General features: G+C 40.7%; 1 long non-coding RNA gene across 2 annotated transcripts in view; it reads left to right on the top strand.

Moving 5' to 3' along the window:
* LOC148775097 (uncharacterized) overlaps positions 1 to 20,322 on the top strand; it is a 30,100-nt gene extending 9,778 nt beyond the window's left edge. The window contains exons 2-4 of one of the 2 annotated variants that reach the window (XR_016039588.1): positions 7,238 to 7,500; positions 12,597 to 12,715; positions 20,124 to 20,322. This is a non-coding gene — a long non-coding RNA (uncharacterized LOC148775097). The remainder of the gene's footprint in view (positions 1 to 7,237; positions 7,501 to 12,596; positions 12,716 to 20,123) is intronic. The other variant, XR_016039587.1, reaches the window with a different exon arrangement.
* The last annotated feature ends 322 nt before the right edge of the window (positions 20,323 to 20,644 follow it).

Below are 20,644 nucleotides of genomic sequence, written 5' to 3'. Positions count from 1 at the left end.
AAGTTGTGGGTCCTGGGAATGTTTTGAGCTGGGAAGATAGGAGAGATGTTGTCCACATCATCTTTTCTGAAGAAGAAAATCTCATTCTTTCCTAATTTAATAAATGATCATGATCACCCCCCCCCAACTTCTTCTTGTTGGGATTATAAGAAAATGATGGCTAGTATCCAATGAATTCAACCATCATTCTGTGTGCATTGTGTGTATACATTATTTTTTATCCTTTTAACAATTCTGGGGAGTACTATTACAATTCTGGGGAGTACTATTACAATTCTCATTTTCCAAGTGAGGAAAGTGAGACACCAAGAGTCCCTCAACCTGCCAGCCATTGAATTGGCAAAGCCAAGTTTCATAAACACACAGTCTGCCCCTGGAGGCAGCATTTAACTAGCTAATACTTTGCCTCATGAATAACTTTCTAAAATGGGTTAGCATGTTCCTTGCTGCCTTGAAGTACTAAAACATCTGTAACTTGTTTAATTGTTTGGTACACAGCTTTCGTACTGGGAAATATAGCAAACTTTATAAAACCAATTGTAACAAATTCCTTGATTTATAGGATATTTGATATTATCTTTAAATGGGATTGTTGACATTGAAAAACATTCATTGACAATATTTACTGTTCCCCTTCCAGATATAAAATATTTACTGTTCTTTACCTGAAACTATCACAACATTATTAATTGGCTATACCCCAATACAGCATAAAAAGTTAAAAAAAAATAATGTTCCCCTTTCAGATATAAGGCACACAATTGGGTATGTACAGTCTTTGGGAGGGGCTGGAAGTGAGAGAAAAAACCTCTTTAAGGTGGATAAAAGCTGCACACAGATCAGTATACAATGAAACAGAAAATAAGTGCCATCAGAGAAAGGCAAAGAAAGAGCTAAGGGAGTTCAGGGAGGCAAAGCTGCCAAGTTTCATGATCTTAACCTCCAAAAAGTGTCCCATTTTCTTGAGTGTCCACTGTAACAGCTACTATGTATAAACTATGATGATATCTTTGAAGGTACAATAAAAAGGACCTAGAGAAGCTATTAATAATTGAGCATTTATTGGTTATGCAGTAAGATTCATTAAATTTAAATAATATTTATCTCACTTGAAATACTTTTACTACTCTTTTCTGACAAACCACGTTCGTCATTTCTTTGAAAACATTGTTAAAGTCTAATTCTTAATGAAATCAGTGCCTTGCACAGTACCTTGTCCTAATGGGTACTTAAGAATATATATTCCTGTGGGTGAAGACTTTGCTTAGTTAAGCAAGCCTTTAGCATTCATGCACATTTGAACCTAAGCTTCATTATATCATTCTTAATAGCTATTCTCTGTTGTCTTCACTATACTTAATTTGTCCTTCCGTTCATTTGTTCACGTAATCATTCGACAAACACTGTTTTAGAAGTAGTAATCTGGGTTGATGCTTTTATTTCTTTATAACTTGAGCAATTTATTGGATGGTGGTGTGACTCACCAAAATGGAAACCACAGGATGAGGGGTAACTGGAGAGCAAATGATTGTTAAGTTCAAATATTGAGTTTGAGTTTGAGGTGCCCGTTTGATATCCAAGTGAAGGGATGCATCAAGAAGCTGGATATATGGGTCTGGAGGGAGAAGGATGGGAGAGGGCAAGGACGGGGGAGGGGAGCCCAGCTAGTTATACAAGATTTGAGAGTCATCAGGCACCAAAGTAGTAGTTAAAGTCATGGAAAGGTGTTCTTCACCTGGGGGTAAGGACCCACAGGGAGTCACCAGCTGCTTCAGGATGTCCAGGTAATCCTAAAATTATACACAACAAGCCCTCCCCACAGGGTGCATTTTATCACATTCTCCAAGGGGTTGGTAACTCCAAAAAAGCTACGAATGAAGGGTGAAAAAAGAAGGTTCGGAAAGGAACACTGGGGTTCTCCAACATTTAAGAAGTAGAAATAGCAAAGATGAGAAAATTTGAAAAGAGTCACAGAAGTCAAAGGATTGGGACATTTCATGGAGGGAGTGACCTATAGCATCCCACATGGCAGAAAGGTGAAATGAGATAAAGGACATTTCGGTCCTTATCTTTCTTGCCAGGTCCCTCAGGAGTGTTCTGTGTGCAGTGGACACTTTGACAGGAAAATTACATTGAATCATTTGAGAGCAGTGAAAGAAAAATTAATAGAATGATATGCCAGTGGCAGGCTTAATTAGGTTTGCTGTCACATTAACAAACATGTAAGAAATTAGATAACATCTTATGAGACTGTTTTATAAAGTCTTATTTTAAGTGGTGACTTGAATCAGTCTCCCAAAAAACTAGAGCCAGCTTTATTTATATACAGATAAACAACCCCTTCCATGGAGTGAATGAAAAGATAGTGTCTCTGTATACTTCATTGTCCCTCCTGCTATATTACGGTGCCTGAAAAAACAATTATTCTGGAAGCATGTGAATGTCTGCTGTATTATGTTACCTTGGAGGTGAGCTAAAAACATTAGTTGGCTAAAATGTTTGCATAAACACTATTAGCACACTACTATTGTGTATTGTTAGCTCGAGGTTAACATAATGACTTTTCATTTGCAACTGTTTTAAGTTTATGAAGATTTCATAAACACTGTATCATGTCATTTAATACTGAGTCTCCACCCTAACAAATAGTTGTAGAAGCCTTTCTTCTAAGTTAAAGAAAAAAAAGTCCCTATGGTTTTTAAGATATAGTCTCATATAGTATAAAGATGGTTAAAAATAATAGACAGATAGTTCAAATGATAGTGATGCTGATGCTAAACTCTTTTATTAATTAGGATATAAGTCAAGGGGCTGAGAGAATGAGATCCCAAATACAATGATTTATACAAGATAGAAAGTTGTTTCTCAGAGGGTTTGAAGACTTGAGAGAGTAGTGTCGAAGCATATATTACCATATGTAAAATAGATAGCCAGTGGGAATTTGCTGTATGTGGCAGGAAAACCAAAGCCAGTGCTCTATGACAACCTGAAGGGGTGGGATGGGATGGAAGGAGGGAGAGAGATTTAAGAGGGAAAGGGACATGTGTATGCCTGTGGCTGAGTCATCTTGATGTATGGCAGAAACTGTCACTATATTGTAAAGTATGTATCCTCCAATTAAAATAAAGCTCCTTTATAAAAGAAATATAATTTTCCACTTTCTCAAACTTTAAGTATATATTCATCTGTAACCAAGTGAATTAATAGTACTGTAATAGTTTGGATAAAAATACAAAGTGAATAAAATTTAAAGTAGCATGTTAAAAAAAAAAGAAATTTATTCCTCTCCCAGGTAATATTCAGAAGTAGGTGGGTAATTCAGGGCACCTGATGGGCAGTTCTACTCTATGAAGTCATTCTGGAACTCAGGTTGCTATAGGCATATCTATGGTAAAAGCTGGTTTACCAGCATCACATAAGCCTTCCATCTCTCTGAAGGAGAAAGAGAGAGAGGAGGGCAAGCAGTTTCTTTCCTAAAGGATGTGACCAGGAAGGTGAACTTACCACTTATGTTCACATCTCATTGAAAAGGAGTTATTCAATTGGTCACACCGAGCTGCAAGGAAGGCTGAGATTTTTAGCCTCTAACTGAGCAGCTGTGTATCCAGCTTAAACTCAGGAGATTCTCTTACTAGACAGAAGAAGAGAATATCAAATTTTGTGAGACACTTGGCCATCTGTGCCAAACTCTTGCTTTGGTGTTCTTGCAGTCATGATTATACTTACAGATGCCAAGTGTAAGTTTGTGGATTCCTAAAATGGGTTAACTGGAAAAATCCTGCTTTAGTTTTAATTTTGCTTATTGTATATAGTTTATCAAATCCTCAACTACTGTAAATAAATTATAGAATCTCCTTGGAGAAGTGTTAAAAAAATATTTTGACTGAGCCTTGGAGGAGTTTTGCTTACAGAGGTAGCCCAGTTTATCTTTCAGTTCAGTTCAGTCACTCAGTCGTGTCCGACTCTTTGCAACTCCATGGACTGCAGCACACCAGGCCTCCCTGTCCATCCCCAACTCCTGGAGTTTACTCAAACTCATGTCCATTGAGTCGGGGATGCCATCCAACCATCTTATCCTCTGTTGTCGCCTTCTCCTCCAACCTTCAATCTTTCCCAGCATCAGGGTCTGTTCAAATGAGTCAGTTCTTCACATCAGATGGCCAAAGTATTGGAGTTTCAGCTTCAATATCAGTCCTTCCAATGAGTATTCAGGACTGTATTCTTTTAGGATGGACTGGTTGGATCTGCTTGCAATCCAAGGGACTTAAGAGTCTTCTCCAACACCATAGTTCAAACGTATCAATTCTTTGGTGCTCAGCTTTCTTTACTGTCCAAATGTCACATCCATACATGACTACTGGAAAAACCATAGCTTTGACTAGATAGACCTTTGTTGGCAAAGTAATGTCTCTGCTTTTTAACATGCTGTCTGCTGCTGCTGCTGCTAAGTCGCTTCAGTCGTGTCCAACTCTGTGCAACCCGATAGACAGCAGCCCACCAGCCTCCCCCATCCCTGGGATTCTCCAGGCAAGAACACTGGAGTGGGTTGCCATTTCCTTCTCCAATGCATGCAAGTGAAAGGTGAAAGTGAAGTTGCTCAGTCATGTCCGACTCTTAGCGACCCCATAGACTGTAGCCCACCAGGCTCCTCCATCCATGGGATTTTCCAGGCAAGAGTACTGGAGTGGGGTGCCATTACCTTCTCCAAATATGCTGTCTAGGTTGGTCATAACTTTTCTTCCAAGGAGCAAGTGAGTTTATGATTTTCCTTATCCTGTCTCATCTGCATAAGATGCATAGAGATGGTATGTTACTGGAAATACTGCAAGGCAACTTCCCCTGAGAGTACTTAAATCCCATGGTGAGAAGAGTCACAGCTAGTAAACAGTAAAAGCTATATCTGTAATTGCAGTTGCTCCTGGAATAAAAGAATAAAATAAAAGAAATAAGGTAGGATTAACATGAAATCACTGGAGGCTGTTATTTACTGCTTTACTTTTGGAGGGTGGGTCCTGTTGGAAGTTGATTTTTAAAAAGTTGGTGGTTTGCAAAATTATTTATTTAATATTAAGTTTTGGTGAGAAAGCAGGGAAATTTCGAGAGTAGTCACCCAAGGACATGTGAATGTACACCAGTCAATCAGAAGTGTTTTCCCAACATTCCATTTCCCAACACTTGCATTTATGAAGTTTCTTTTTCTAACTCCCAGAAATCTGACTGGTGATTTCATTAACAGCAAATTCTAGAACTGTGCTGTTCAACATGGTAGCCAGTAGCCACATGTGGCTGTTGAGTGCTCAAAATGTGGTTAGTCCATAAATGTATACATTGGATTTCAAAGACCTGTTATGAAAAAATAATGTAGACTATCTGATGACTTTTTAATATTGGTTCTATGTTTAAGTGATGGTATTTTAAATATATCGGGTTAAATAAAATATTACAAACACTGATTTGGCCTGTTTTCATGTTTTTAATGTGACTAATAGAAAAATTTTAATTATATTATGATTCATATCATGTTTCTATTGAACAATGATGATTTAGAAGCTAAGGGAGAGGATAGATAATCTCTTTTTCCGGGCTTGAATTGACCTATTCTATGGCACATTGTCTTAATCCAAAGGTTATGGAGTTTTAAACCAACAGCCTCTCCACCCTATAATCTCTCATACTGCAAATCACTGATACTTCAAGGACACTGATAATATATCCCAGGGTCACTGGCCGTGGGTTGAAAATTTCGAAGTGGCTGTGTTATTGCTCTGCATGATGATCCTTTAAGCTTATGGACAGTTCTAACTATCAGAAACTCTTTCTTCACAGTGAGAAGAATGTTAGCTCTCTGTACTTTCAGCTTCTTCTAAGATTTTTTCTTTTAGAATAATTAAAATAAATCTAATCTTTCTTGCCATATGAGTCTTCCCATTTAATTAATTTAAGAAGTATGAGGTACTGTATGCATGCATGCATTCTCAGTCACAAAGTCATGTCTGACTCTTTTGTGACCCTGTAGACTGTAGCCCACCAGACTCCTCTGTCCATGGAATTTTCCAGGCAAGAATACTGGAGTGGGTTGCCATTTCCTCTACGAAATCTTCCCAACCCAGAAAATGAACTCACAACTTTGGTGTCTCCTGCACTGGCAAGTAGATTCTTTACTACTGAGCCACCTTGGAAGCCCAAGGTATTAATGTAAGTAATGTACACAATATCATGTGCCCTTCATCTGCCCCAGCTCAAGTCGACTCCTCCCCAGGGCAAACAGAACAATTCCTGTTTCCTGTACTTGTCTGACACATTCTCATTTGTTAATAGAAGTTCTTTTATCAGAACAGGCAATCTCTACAGATATAAGTTTGTGCAGGAAAGCAAGAGTCATTATAAGATAAAAATATGAACTGACCTCTAAAAAAGGTAGCCTACACCAACTTCATTTTCAGTTTAACACTCCTGTCTCTAGGACACAATAGTTTCTTCTAAAACGAGTGATTTAAATACCAAAGGGTTGTGAAACACCAGGGGAAAATTGATGATGCCTTCAAAGAATTTTTATGATGGTGTAGCAAAATTCATATAATCTGAATTGTCTCTCATATGATCAAACAATTTTTTTTGGTCAGGAAAGTTTTTTTTTTTTTAAAAAAAAAAAACAACATTGAGCTTGTGTGATAAGCTGAAAAACATGGCCCAAATATTAGATTAATGAATGAATTAGGAAATACCTAGGGACATAAATTTTCATCCTGGAAAATATAATACTATATTTTCTTGAAATCCTGCATTTTTTCCCTCAACTCTACATCCTTTATTTTTGAGAAGAAAAATCCCAAATTATTACCTTTTTATCCCTTCCCTTTTGCAACCCTCTGTGTTTTTAAGTACTGTATGATACCTTACAAGGCCTTTGTAGTGGTTTGAATGGTGGCCCCCAAGAGATATCTGCAAAGACCTTCATCCAAATAAACTCACATTCATAAGTTACAGGGCTGAGGATATGGCGGTATCTCTTGGGGTCCACCATTCAAGCAACTACAGAGGCCTTGTAAGATACCATATGATACTTAAAAACATCAAGAAGGTTGCAAAAGGGAAAGGATGAAAGGGTAATATTTGGGGATTTTTCTTCTCAAAAATAAAGGATACAGAGTTAAGGGGAAAAAAATGTAGGATTTCAAGAAAATACAGTATTCTATTTTCCAGGATGAAAATTTCCATTCCTGGATATCTTTGGTAGGTCCTAAAGCCAATGACAAGAGTTCTTAGAAGAAACAGAAGGGAAGACACAGAGAAAGCCATGTGAAGACTGAAACAGAGATCGGAGTTGGGAAACCGCAAGCCAAAGAACGCCTGGAGCCACCAGAACCTGGAAGAGGCAGCAGAGGCTTTGCCCGTAAAAGCTTCAGAGGGGGCATCGCCTGTGGACAGCTTGGTTTTGCACTTCTGGCTTCCACACCGAGAGAAAATACATCTCTGTCACTTTAAGCCACCAAGTTAGAGGTAACTAATTACATCAGCCTTAGGACCCTATTTCCAGGTGGCATAGTGGTAAAGAATCCGCCTGCCAATGCAGGAGACGCAGAGATGTGGATTCGATCCCTGGGTTGGGAAGATCCCCGGGAAGAGGGCATGGCAACCCACTCCAGTATTATTGCCCGGAGAATCCCACGGACAGAGGAGCCTGGTGGGCTGCAGTCCATGGGAGCACATAGAGTCATATGTGACTGAGCAACTGTACACACTGCTCCACACGGCCTTGCTGTGATTGTTGTTGTTCAGCCCCTCAGTCATATCTGACTCTTTCCGACCCCATGGACTGCAGCACACCAGTCTTCCCTGTCCTTCATCTCCCAGAGCTCACCCAAACTCACGTCCATCAAGTCAGACGTGCCATCCAACCACTCGTCCTCTGTCGTCCCCTTCAATCTTTCCCAACATCAGGGTCTTTCTTGATGAGTCGCTGTTTGCATCAGGTGGCCAAAATATTGGAGCTTTTCCAGTGAATATTCAGTATTGATTTCCTTTAGGATTGACTGGTTTGATCTCTTTGCAGTCCAAGGGACTCTCAAGGGTCTTCTCCAACACCATAGTTCAAAAGCATCAATTCTTTGGCACTCAATCTTCTTTATGGTCCAACTCCCACATCCAGTTCTGGAGAAGGGAATGGCAAGCCACTCCAGAATTCCTGCCTGGAAAATCCCATGGACAGAGGCGCCTGGTGGGACAGAGGAGTCCATGGGATTGCAAAGAGTCGGACATGACTAAGCAGCTAACACTTTCACTTTCGCATCCATACTTGACTATTAGAAAAACCATAGCCTTGACTATACAGACATTTGTCAGCAAAGTAATGTCTCTGCTTTTTAATACACTATCTAGGTTTGTCATAGCTTTTCTTCCAAGAAGCAAGCATCTTTTAATTTCATGGCTGCAGTCACAGTCTGCAGTGATTTTGGAGCCCAATAAAATAAAGTCTGTCACCGTTTCCATTGTTTCCCCATCTATTTGCCATGAAGCAATGGAACCAGATGCCATGATCTTAGTTTTCTGAATGTTGAGTTTTAAGCCAGCTTTTTCACTCTCCTCTTTCACCTTCATCAAGAGGCTCTATAGTTCCTCTTTGTTTTCTGCCATAAGGGTTGTGTTATCTGCATATCTGAAGTTATCAATATTTCTCCCGGCAATCTTGATTCCAGGTTTTGCTTCATTTAGCCTGGCACTTCGCAGGCTGGGTGTTAACTGGAAGGACTGATGCTAAAGCTGAAACTCCAATACTTTGGCCACCTCATGTGACGAGTTGACTCACTGGAAAAGACTGATGCTGGGAAGGATTGGGGGCAGGAGGAAAAGAGGACGACAGAGAATGAGATGGCTGGATGGCATCACCGACTCGATGGACATGAGTTTGGGTGAACTCTGGGAGTTGGTGATGGACAGGGAGGCCTGGCGTGCTGCGATTCATGGGGTCGCAAAGAGTCGGACACGACTGAGCAACTGAACTGAACTCTGAATATAAGTTAAATAACCAGGGTGACAATATACAGCCTTGAGGTACTCCTTTCCCAATTTGGAACCAGTCCATTGTTCCATGTCCAGTTCTAATTGTTGCTTCTTGACCTGCATGCAGATTTCTCAGGAGGCAGGTGAGGTGGTCTGGTATTCCGATCTCTTTAAGAATTTTTGACAGTTTGTTGTGAACTACACAGTCAAAGGCTTCAGCATAGTCAATGAATTGAAGTAGATGTTTTTCTGGAATTCTCTTGCTTTTTCTATGATCCAACAGATGTTGGCAATTTTGATTTCTGGTTCCTCTGCCTTTTCTAAATCCAGCTTGAACATCTGGAAGTTCTCAGTTCACGTACTGTTGAAGCCTGGCTTGGAGGATTTTGAGCATTACTTTGCTAGCGTGTGAGATGAGTGCAGTTGTGCGGTAGTTTGAACATTTTTTTGGCATTGCTTGTGATAAAAAGCCTTAATTTATAAACTAGCTGAGGAGAGGGTTAGGAAATAGTCAAATTTCCATCTTCAATTTTGGCCCAGGGAGCCAATATACTTTTTCTTGGTATCAAGGTTGGACAGAAGTCAAATTATTCAGCCTTAAACCGTAATCCGTACTCTGCCATTATCTTGATAATTTAAGCAAGTTATTTTCTTTCTTTGGTCTAAGTTTGCCTCTCCCTACAATTAAAATAGTAAATTAGATCAGAACATCCCAAAGGGGCATCCTGAGGAATTCTGTTTTGAAGGATATAAATGAGTATACTGCCTCCCCACTCCCCCACAATACCCTTACCCAGAGCCAGGGAATGGGGGTGGACACTGTTTGGTGTTCAAATAAACTTAGGAAGCTCTGGGCCATATGTGTGCTATGTCACCTCACCCCCTGGCTATAGCTGATTTTTTTCTAATTTTTGCTGGGAGTATGTTGCTTTACCGTGTTGTGTTAGTTTCTACCATACAGCCATGTGAATCAGCTATACTTACACATATATCATGTCTTTTTTGTATTTACTTCTGATTCAAGTCACCACAGAACACTGAGTAGAGGGCCTTGTGCAGTAGAGTATGTTCTCATTATTACAGTGAGCTTCCCACATGGCGCAGGGGTAAAGAATCTGCCTGCCGCTACAAGAGACACAAGAGATGCAGGTTCGATCCCTGCATTGGGAATATCCAGGGACTGAACTAATGTTCTCATTATTTATTCACTTTATGAAAGTGAAAGTGCAAGTTGCTCAGTCGTGTCTGACTCTTTGCAACCCCATGTACAGTCCATGGAATTCTTCAGACCAAAATACTGGAGTGGGTAACCTTTCCCTTCTCCAGGGGATCTTCCCAACTCAGGGATCGAACCCAGGTCTCCCACATGGCAGGTGGATTCTTTGCCAGCTGAGCCACAAGGGAAGCCCAGGAATACTGGGGTGGGTAGCCTATCCCTTCTCCAGAGGATCTTCCCGACCCAGGAATCAAACCGGAGTCTCCTGCATTGCAGGCAGGTTCTTTACCAATTGAGCTACCAGGGAAGTCTGATATCCATTTTATACGTAGCATGAATAGTATGCATATGTCAATCACAATCTCCCAATTCATCCCAACCCCCTAGGATCCCCTTTGGTATCCATATGTTTCATATATTAACACATGTATGTGGAATCTGAAAAAATTGGTATAGACAAACTTGTTTACAAAGCAGAAATAGAGATGCAGATGTCAAGATAGGCATTTATGCAAAGTGGGCCTCACAGTGTCTCTCTCCCAGGAATTTGGAATTGAGATTCAGAATTATAATCTTTTCTAGTTCCTAGAAATGCAGATAAATAAACTCGGGGCCATTAGTTAGCTAGTCCTGCCTTTGTAAGAAAAGTGGAGAAAGCTACTCTGTAGAGAGATGATAATAGAGCAGATAAGCAAAGAAGCAAAATGGGAGACCAGGTAACCTCAGAGATGGAGCAATTGTCTCCTGATAGATTTGGAGTTCTTCATTTCCAGTGAGATACTTCTATAACCATAAAATCAACTCTCTTCTTTTTTGCCTAGGCTAGTTTGAGTAGGTTTGAATTTTGTTACTTGTATCTAATTAGCCTTTACTAAAACAGGAAGGTTAGCACTTGGTAACTGTAGCCCAGTCGTGTCCAACTCTTTGTGACCCCATGGACTGTAGCCCACCAGTCTCCTCTGTCCATGGAATTCTCTAGGCGAGAATACTGGAGTGGGTTGCCATTCCCTTTCTAGGAGATCTTCCCAACCCAGAGATTGAACATAGGTCTCCCACATCGCAAGCATATTCTTTACCTTCTGAGCCACCATTCAAGGCCCTACTATCTTATTGGTGCATCTAAAATACTACGGAGAGAAAAAGAACTGCAAACAAATCTTGGCTAAAGGACTAGGGATGGGAGTTAAATTCCAAATAAATAGAGAGGAAAAGAAAGCAAACTTTACATATGTCTCCATTAGCTTCATCACTTACATCTTAGCACTAATTTAGTTAGCAAACAGTCAGCATAAAATGTAATGCATAATCCCTTTTCCCAGGGATTTTACTAAAATACTGCTGATTCCAAACTGATGTTAATCACAATAGATTCTCAATAGACTCTTGCTCAATTGACAAAGGGTCACCAGTTTTTATTAAGTGGAAGAAGGTTACTGCTTCCCTGATAACAATATATAACTAGAAGTGAAAAAATGTTTCATTTAAAAGAGTGTCTCCAAATTTTATGGGTTTACTAAATTTTAAAGAATGATTATTAGATGATCTTTTTCATGGAGATCTATTTAAAATGCTTCGTGTCCATGGGTTTAATCTCATCGCTTTTACAGAGTCTAGCAACTTTATCTTCAAGTGATTTTTACCCACTGAGAGAAAGTTTCCATCTGTGGTTTTGATCTCAAAACTCATTTTTCAAAGAATCAGAAAGGACACGGTTATACATCAAAGGATATTCAGATGAAAAATTTTAAAGTCAGCAGGATTTTCAGACTTCAAATGACCATATGTTGTGTTTTTCATAACATGTCATGTTGTGCTTTAATGAGTGTGACCTCTTTCGTATTTGTCATTTCTTAAGGCATATCAAGCAAGCAGTAGTGGGCTTAAATACATTGTCTTTCATGTAAGACCTCTTGGGGGATTCCTCAGAAATCCATGAGCAAAGATAAAGCTAGGAGTTCCTAACTTCCCACTGGGCAGTCTGTTGGATCTTGCCATGCCCAGGTGCCTGACTTTTCGTGGTGGGAAGAAAGTGCTGGCAAGGTGGTCCAGCAGATGCTGGGGCGTCACCTTAGGAATTCTGATGAAGAAGCTTTAAATCAAGATCAGAACTTCAAAAGAAGCAACAGAGCCCTTCAGAACAGTTCTCAGCAAACTGTTATCCTAAGGGCTAATTTTAACTTGTCAAGGTTTCTAGTGACCTTTTCCCTTTTGCTTATATATCATTCCCGGTTATGGGGGTCAATGGGCTTAAGGCTAGGAGTAAATGCACCCAAAGAGTCCTTTATCATATGGGATTCTAGGAAAAAAGAGGGCATTTTTGCTGAATTTAAGTGCAAATTTGAGATATTTCAAAACATTCACGTTTTTCTGATTTTGACAGATTATCTTCATTTTGGAACATGGAGGAAGAGAAGGGAAGTGGATACAAAGGACAATAATAACCATTTAAAAACTCACCTGCCCAAGCTCATGTATCCATTTGAGCAAATTTTCTTCCAGGTATATTTTGCCTATACATATCTATTTAATTATTTAATCTCCCTGTGTGTGTGTATGTTTTAAAACTCAAAGCTGTAGTTAAACCTTTCCTACATTGTTGCAAGCTCCAGGTTAACAGTTCTTTTCAAGGGTGGTGCACCTAGATATATTGAAAATCAAATAGCAGAAACATTTAAATGGCTCTTCTTAATGTTCTGAAGTTCAGTGCAGCTATGAGTTTGGAAACCTGCAGGTGAAGACTGTCCTTTCTCTTCTGTCTTCTTCCTGCTGTTTAAATGGAGACTTGGGATCCATTTTTTGATGAGTGATGTAGGCTGTACCTTGTTGTAGAGCTTCTTGCCAGGAATGACGGCACTCACCTCCTACATGTGCTCATGGTGTGGAAGTCACTGCTAGGCACAAGTCCCATTTTTCCATGATGATATAAGCCACCATATCCATGATATAGTCTTAGCTCATGTTGGTGAGGCTCTGGTTATAAACATAATTTTTAATGACTGTTCTATCCACTCTAGGTTCCTGGTTGCAAACAACAACACGAATGGCTAATTAATTAACTTAAAATTTAAATTAATGTAAAGGTGTTAATCTCTTGGAGGGCACAAGAGCCTGGCCTGAGGAATATACAGCTCAAATTATAGCCCCAGGATGCTTCAGGAACTTAACTGCACCTCTGACTTTGGGGTGGAACACTGCTGCTCAACCCTCTGTTACTGCCCTTCTGGACATCTCTCTCTGCCACAACCCACCACCCTCAGCAGAATGGATTACTTTGTAGACACCTCTTTCTTCTCACCACGATTTTGACTTGGAATCTTGTTAAGAGTGAACCTGACACAGAAGAGAAACATAGGACACACACCCATGCCCTAGCTGCAAGGGAATGTGGAAAAACAAGTCGGTGACTTCTAACTTAGGAACAGAGAGATTTTGCCCCTATGTAAAGGCTCTTTTCTAAGTAATTTATTACTATTTATTTTTGGCTGTGGTGTGTCTTTCTTGCTCCGTGTGGGCTTTCTCTAGTCGTGGCGAGCAGGGGGATACTCTTCATTGTGGCGCACGGGCTACTCACTGCTGTAACTTTTCTGGTTGTCGAGCACACGCGCTAGAGTGATCGGGCTTCAATAGCTGTGGCGCAGGGGCTTAGTTGCCCTGCGGCGCATGAAGTCTTCCCAGACCAGGGATGGAACCCGTGTTTCCCGCATCTGCAGGCAGATTCTTATCCACTTTACCACCTTCCACTGTATCCACTTCTTCATAAGCTACTGGGCAGAGAAAAAGTCTAACAAAGTCCAAAACAACTGTGTAATGCTTTACTGTATAAACGTTTCATAATATAATTAATCATTACTGTTGAAAATTTGGGCTACTAAAGAAAATATATATTTTTTAGTCATGTTTATTGAGGTGCAATTTACTTATGGGGCTTCCCAGGTGGCTCTGTGGTAAAGAATCTGCCTGCAGCACAGGGGATGTGGGTTCGATCCCTGGGTCAGGAAGATGCCCTGTAGAAGGAAATGGCTATCCACACCAGTATTCTTGCCTTCGAAATCCCATGGACAGAGGAACTTGGCAGGCTATACATAGTCCATGGGGTTGAAAAGAGTCAGACATGACTTAGCAACTAAATAACAATTTGCACAGGACTAAAATCCTCCCTTTTCTGTGGACAGTTTTATGAGTGTTGATAAATGCATAAAGTCATTGAGCAAGCACCATAATCAAGATGCAGAATGGTTTCATCACCTTCCAAAATCCCCTTTCGTGCCTCTTCATAGTCAGTTTCTCCTACTGCTCCTGCCTGTAGGTAACCAATGATTTATTTTTACCCCTATAGTTTTTCCTTTCCTAGATTGTAATATAAAAGGACTCATACGGTATATATCCTTTTTCATTCTGCCTAATAATTTTGAAATTCATTCATGTTATTGTATATGTCAGTAAAGCATTCCTTTTTATTGTTGAGTAGTAGTCTATTATATGGATGTACCAGTTTGTTTATCTATTCACCACCTGAAGAAATTTAGGTTGTTTTGCAGTTTTTGACAATTATTAATACAGCAACTATAGACATTGGCATAAAGGTTTTTGTGTGAACAAAATTTTAACTTTGCTTCAGTAAATATCTAGGAATGGAATTACTGGGTCATGTGGAATTACTGAGCTTCCCAGGTGGTACTAGTGGTAAAGAACCCACCTGCCACTTTAGGAGACATAAGAGACTTAGCTTTGATCCCTGGGTCAGAAAGATCCCCTGGAGAAGGGCATGGCAACCCACTCCAGTTTTCTTGCCTGGAGATTCCCATGAACAGAAGAGCCTGGCCAACTACAGTCCATAGGGTTGCACAGAGTTGGACACAACTGAAGCCAATTAGCATGCATGCATGATAAGGATATGTTTAACTTTATAAGAAACTGCCCATCTGTTTTCTAAAGTGGACATCCTGTTTTGCATCCCCACCAGCAGTGTATGAGAGTTCTAGCTGCATCCTCCCCAGCATTCAAGCTTGTTTTCATTTTAGCTATGCTAATATGTGTTAATAATAATATTGATGCTAATCTTTGATGAAATTCCAGGACAGAAAATAAATGCAACATAAGAAGCCCAGTGAAAAGTCATTTTCTAAGTTCCCCCTTCTTCCCCTTTGCTTGACTATTCTTGCTCCCTATTAACATTCCTTATAAAATCTCACCTCCTTGGAAACAGGAAGAGAAATATGGAGTAAATGCAGTAGAGTTAGGAGAATTTGTTATAGCTAGTTACTTGGCCAGTCCAAAAAAATGTTCCATGTGAGAAAAGCTACTTAGGAAAGAGCCAGAAGACCTGTCTTGTACCATATTTTTATTTATCAAAAGCCGTTAATTTTAAAGGACACACACCCTTGCATTTGGAAAAGAAGAAATAAAACCCACCTGGAAGTCCAAAAATTAGTGTCTATATATGCACTCTCTCTCTTGAGCCTGTTGTTAACTTTGGATATTCTTTTAACTTTTCTAGCTTCTAGATCTGTCCTTTATATTGAATCTGCTCGCCTAGGTTGTGGTTTGGCTCAGTTCCTGGTTTCTGCCCCATTACTTATCCATTGTCTTTCCTGCCTTGAACAACCCTTAATACCATACTCACTGAGTCCGCTGGCTTCAGACCTGCAAGTGTCAGCATTTAGACACTTGTTATTGGCTTCAGACCCAGCCATATCTTCAAGTTTCCACCCAACCCTTGCCTGAATGCTTGGGACTTGACATTATGGATGACTTGGTTGGAAACACCAGTGTAAATCAAATTTATGGATGCCGTAAAGCCAGAAGTATAGCTAATATGTAGGATGACAGAATTAGGACAAAGAATGTTCCCATAGGTTGGAACAAAGAACTGAAACTAACAAGGTAAACTGTAGCTGAACGAGGTTCTGAACTTAGTTTTAAAACTCAGCTGCACAAGCGCGAGATGGAAGTCATGTCTTAGTTCTGCCATGTATGGAAATGACGTAAGGTTTAAACAGACTACTTCCGTGTGAGTCATTGGAGTGTGCAGTAAGTGGGACTGCCAAAAATAACTGAATGTGGGCTGAAGCTTCATTACCAAACAGAGTGAATTGGTCAAAGTGGACATGATCTCACTTTACACCACCTGTCAGACCACACTTGGAATACACAGGTTCAGTTTTGGGTCACACACGCTAAGGCAGATAAAGACAAACTGGAGTGTATCCGCTTTCATTTCCCATCACAGTCCGGTTTCTGTCTCACCAAGGCACTAGTGACATTTTTGTGAACTAGTGGACACACTTCATGCCTTTTCCTATTTGACCTCGCTGCAGCATTTGACTCATGGACCACTCCTGCCTTCCTCAAGTTGTCTTCTCTTTGGTTTCTTGTCATTTATATCCTTTTCCTTTTTTTCCCTACTTATCTCACTGTGACTTTTTCTCCTCCTTTGCTACAAACATGGGTGTTCCTTAAGTTTCCCAGCCTACTTTCCTTCTTTAGATTCCCCAAAGTAGATCCTATCCATTGCTGGAGCTTCAATTACCAAATGGATGCCATTGACTGACTCGCAGATCCCTATTTCTAGCCTTGATATTTTTTGCACTCTTGTTCTGTGTTATTTTTTTGGTGAGAATATTTGATCAATAAATGCCAAAAAGTCAACAAAAAGTCTCTAAGGAGAATGATAAAATGCCAAAAGGAGATAGATTTCTGAAAGTAGGACAAATCTAGTGGAGATTATTTGCAGTCTGGGATCCTTTTAGATGAAGTATTTTAGATTGAAGTATTTGCTTTGCCTGAATCACATTCTGGAAAGAGGTGCTTTCTTGTAGGAATTAGGGAAGGGTTAGTAAGTGGAGAGGGAATGTTGGTGAGTTCCACTTCTGGAAATAAGGCAGTGGGCTGACAATGAACCAGTCTTCCTTTTACTTTCTCAGAAGGAGTGAAAAATGGTAGACCTGGAAACTTACATCTAAGGACTTAACTTTTATGTAACTTTTAGAGTTTTTACTTTTTTATTTCATGTACCTTCCCCACAGTGCTTGAAAGCAAAAACTTTACTGTAAAAAATGCTCTTTGCTTCCCTTTGAAGATAACAAGAAAAGGGGAAAGGGACAAAAATGTGCCTTCCTCTGGGCTGGGAGAGAAGATTTTTGAGAGAAAGGGTGCTAGGCTAAGTGCCTGTGTGCTAATGTGCTAAGTCATTGCACTTGTGTTCAGGTCTTTGCAACCCCATAGACTGAAGCCCACCAGGCTCCTCTGTCCATGGGATTCTCCAGGCAAGAATACTGGAGTGGGTTGCCATGCCCTCCTCCAGGGGATCTTCCCAACCCAGGGATCGAATCCACATCTCTGCGTCTCCTGCATTGGCAGGTGGATTCTTGACCACTAGCGCCACCTGGGAAGCTCGTTAGGCTATGAGGTTCCGTTCCGTTCCGTTCCATCGCTCAGTCGTGTCCGACTCTATGCGACCCCGTGGACTGTAGCCTACCAGGCTTCTCCGTCCACGGGATTCTCCAGGCAAGAATACTGGAGTGGGTTACCGTTTCCTCCTCCAGGGGATCTTCCCGACCCAGGTTATGAGGTAGGTAGAGGCTATTGAAGGAGAAAGGAAAAAGGAAAACAAAAGGAACTAGCTTGTAATTGCGGAGAAGGAAATGGCAACCCACTCCAGTACTCTTGCCTGGAAACTCCCATGGACAGAGGAGCCTGGAACGCTGAAGTCCATGGGGTTGCTAAGGGTCAGACACGACTGAGAGACTTCATTTTCACTTTTCACTTTCATGCGTTGGAAAAGGAAATGGCAACCCACTCCAGTGTTCTTGCCTGGAGAATCCCAGGGATGGGGGAGCCTGGTGGGCTGCCATCTATGGAGTTGCACAGAGTCGGACACGACTGCAGCAGCTTGTAATTGAGCTGTGAAAAGACTCAACAGAGGAGCTCAAAGCCGTATTACATAAAAAGAGGTGAATTGGGGGATATTTAGTCTGGAAAAGACATCTCAGTTATTTGGAGATGTTTGAAGTCTGTCATGAGGAAAAGAGGTTAGAATGTTGTATATTTCCCTGATGGAAAAAATTGGACCCACGGGATGGAAATTATAGTTGAGGACGGTGGCAGAGGAGGAGTGGAACATGAGAGTCATATTTTTGCTCTCCAACCATCAGAGTCATCTGAAAACAAAATAATTTCCTTTGGGAGATAGTGAGTTACCCATCCCCGGAGGATGACCAAAAGCAGGTTTTAAAGGGGAAATGCAAGCACTGTGGATGCATTTGCATTCAGTGAACATTTAGGGTGTCTTCCAACCCTAAAAGTCTATGCTTCTGCATACAGGGAAAACTCCCTCTCTTTTAAACGTCATGAGTCAAAACACATGAGAAATCACTAAAAATTTCTTCATGGTACATGTTTAAAGTGCCAAAATCAATGTTGTCAGCATAAAAGCCAGATTCAGAGGAAGAAGGCTTGAAATGATGGCAGGGACCACAAAGTGAGTCCTGATGTGGTCCTTTGTGTCGGACAGACAAGAAAAGAAAGAACATTCTTGGTGAGGTGCCATACTACCAGATGTAAGCCCCTAAACCTTTTATTCAACCTTCATTAAAATTTTAAAAGGAACCCATGGGTCACTAGATACAACAATATTCTAGCAAGAAAGGTGGAAGGGCAAAATCTGATACAAGTGCTCTTAAAATGTTATATCCTGAGGATCATCCTTTTCCAGGGAAAAGGAGAAGGATTAGGAATATTTACAAATCAACTATCAGAGTTACGAAAAATACAGAATATTAACCAGGTGGGATAAACTTTCAAGTAAAATTTATCTTTGTTTTGTGGTTGGTTTTAAAATGTGTTTATTTTCCTTTTGAGGAGGACTGTAACATTATCTGAAGACTACCATTATTTTCTATAGAAAATAATGTTATTGACATGTTTGTTGGAGAGAATGGTGCTTGTTTATATGAAGCTAAATACTGCTTGTCACAGGTTAAATTTTCTCACTCTCCTGGCATAATTAACATGTTTATCATGACCAATGACCTTGTTATAATTAAGCAGTATATAAAGTATATATTGCTAAGATGGGAAGGAATCTCTTTTAGATGTTTCTTCTTACACGGCTTATAAAAAAAAATTTTTTTTAAAGGGCCTTCCCTGGTGGTCAAGTGGTTAAAACTCTGCCTGCCGACGCAGGGGACACGGGTTTGATCCCTGCTCTGGGAAAATCCCACATGCCCTGGGGTAACTAAGCCCAGGAGCTGTAACTCCTGAGCCCACAAGCCAAAATTAGTGAAGCCCGGGTGCCTAGAGCCCATGCTCCACAAGAAGAGGAGCCATCACTATGAAAAGCCCGTGCAGTGCAATGAAGAGTAGCCCTCATTCCCTGCAACCAGAGAAAGCCTGCATGCAGCCACGAAGACCCAGCACAGCCAAAAATAAATTAATAAGTAAATCTTTAAAAAAAATACTTTTAAATAAGAGATTCATTTTCCAAACGAATGCAAAAGCCAAAATTCTTTGATAGGTCAAAGTTAGAGTTGGGAATGATGGTGTTTCGTTCATCTAGTAGAGAATGGGGCTAAAGCAGGGCACAGACATTGGGGAAGAATGTGAGATGGACCAGCGCTGGCTGTGTAAGTGTTTATAGACAGTGTCCTATGGAGACAAGAGCATGGTTTGAGAATCAAACAGGAGTCATGTGAATGCTGCTGAGGCAGGTTGATTTCATTGATGCCCCAGCTAATGGCTTCCCTGAACTCAGGTACAATGCAGTGTGTGACTGCAGGAATTCCATCCCCGAATCTCACCCCGCCTTGTGACTGGCTTTGGTCAGTGGAACATGGCAGAAGGGATGTTGCACCAGTTCTGAGCTTTTTGCCTCTTCTTTCTCCTTTTCTCCTCCTGGCTTCTGCAACAGGAATGAGACTGCACCAGCTTGCTGAAAGAAGGGAGACCACATGGAGAGGAGCCCAGCCGCCTAGCAACGGACAGGCCACACCAGCGGCCAGCCAGCCACCTCCCACACCTGTTGGGGGAGTCTCTCAGGAAGATACGAGCTGTCTCCCTGGTACTTGACCCGTAGCCTTCTGAGCAGTAATAAATGCTTCCTATTTTAACCACTGACTTCTGGAGTGATTTCAGTTTTGTAGTGATTGCTAAATGATACTCCTGGGTCAACTAGTTACTAGCTGTGTAAACTTCAGAAGTTGCTTCACTCCTTTGAGCCTCATTTTACTCAATGTGGACAATAGCCTTTCAATGTCGGGGCTGGTGTCATTTTACAAACAAATTCTTTTAAAGGTTAAGTGGTTAGCCCCAGTTCAGACAATAAGTTGACACACACCCAAACAATTTTCTCATAAAGGACCTCAGAGCAAACCAAGTTCCAAGTCTATAGGTAAACTTTGTGAAGAATTCTGAATCGTGACCTGAAAGGTG

This window comes from Moschus berezovskii, chromosome 17 (assembly GCF_049115385.1).
Source record: "Moschus berezovskii isolate FMDL1 chromosome 17, NW_MosBer_1.0, whole genome shotgun sequence".
Lineage (NCBI taxonomy): Eukaryota > Metazoa > Chordata > Mammalia > Artiodactyla > Moschidae > Moschus > Moschus berezovskii.
The sequence above is the reverse complement of the archived record's forward strand: the minus strand, read 5'-3'. Positions and strand labels throughout refer to the sequence as shown.